At 45.3% G+C, this 742-nt stretch overlaps 1 non-coding gene across 1 annotated transcript; it reads right to left on the minus strand.

Moving 5' to 3' along the window:
* Nucleotides 1–434: 434 nt before the first annotated feature.
* LOC150036616 (small nucleolar RNA R71) lies at nt 435–541 on the minus strand. Its single transcript, XR_016529458.1, has one exon. It is a non-coding gene; the product is annotated as a small nucleolar RNA R71 (small nucleolar RNA).
* Between the last annotated feature and the right edge of the window lie 201 nt (nt 542–742).

Consider the following 742-nt stretch of genomic DNA (forward strand, 5'->3'; position numbering starts at 1 on the left):
CGGATGCAAGGGCCACTAACGCGAATAATATAATGGCCAACCCCATCCTTCTGGCGAATGACTGCAATAGACCCATCCAGGACTATGCATCACCTAACCTCTACGATTTCTCTCCAGGAATCATGAGGCCAGCACTAGATGGATCGAGGTTTGAAATGAAGCCGGTAATGTTGCAGATGATCCAGGCTGCTGGGCAGTTTGGAGAAAGGCATGGCGAAGACCCGCACGCCCACCTCCGGAGCTTCATAGAAATCTACAACACTTTTGTGTTCCCGAATATCTCAACCGAGGTAGTTTGACTAACTTTGTTTCCCTTTTCTTTGTGTGATCAGATGAGAAATTGGGCATATTCTCTCGAACCGGGAGAGATAACTTCGTGGGAACAGGTGGTGGAAAAATTTATGAAGAAGTATTTCCCTCCAATTGAGAACGCTAGGAGAAGGAAATTAATAACAAATTTTGAACAAGAAGATGACGAATCGCTCAACGATGCTTGGGCGAGGTTCAAGCGGCTAATAAGAGACTGTCCACATAATGGCTTACTAGACTGCCTGCAAATGGAGATTTTCTACCAAGGATTGAACCCCTCTTCGTAGACTGCTGCCAATGCGGCAACCACTGGTGGTCTGCTCGACAAAACATATGAGGAGGCTAAGAGTATACTTGATCGCATTTCCAAAAATCACGAGGATTGGAGGGAAAGCGATCAGAGATTAAGAATTAAAGATAATGACGCAAACAA

Source organism: Benincasa hispida, chromosome 4 (genome assembly GCF_027475165.1).
Source record: "Benincasa hispida cultivar pf3 chromosome 4, pf3_genome.v1.1, whole genome shotgun sequence".
NCBI lineage: Eukaryota > Viridiplantae > Streptophyta > Magnoliopsida > Cucurbitales > Cucurbitaceae > Benincasa > Benincasa hispida.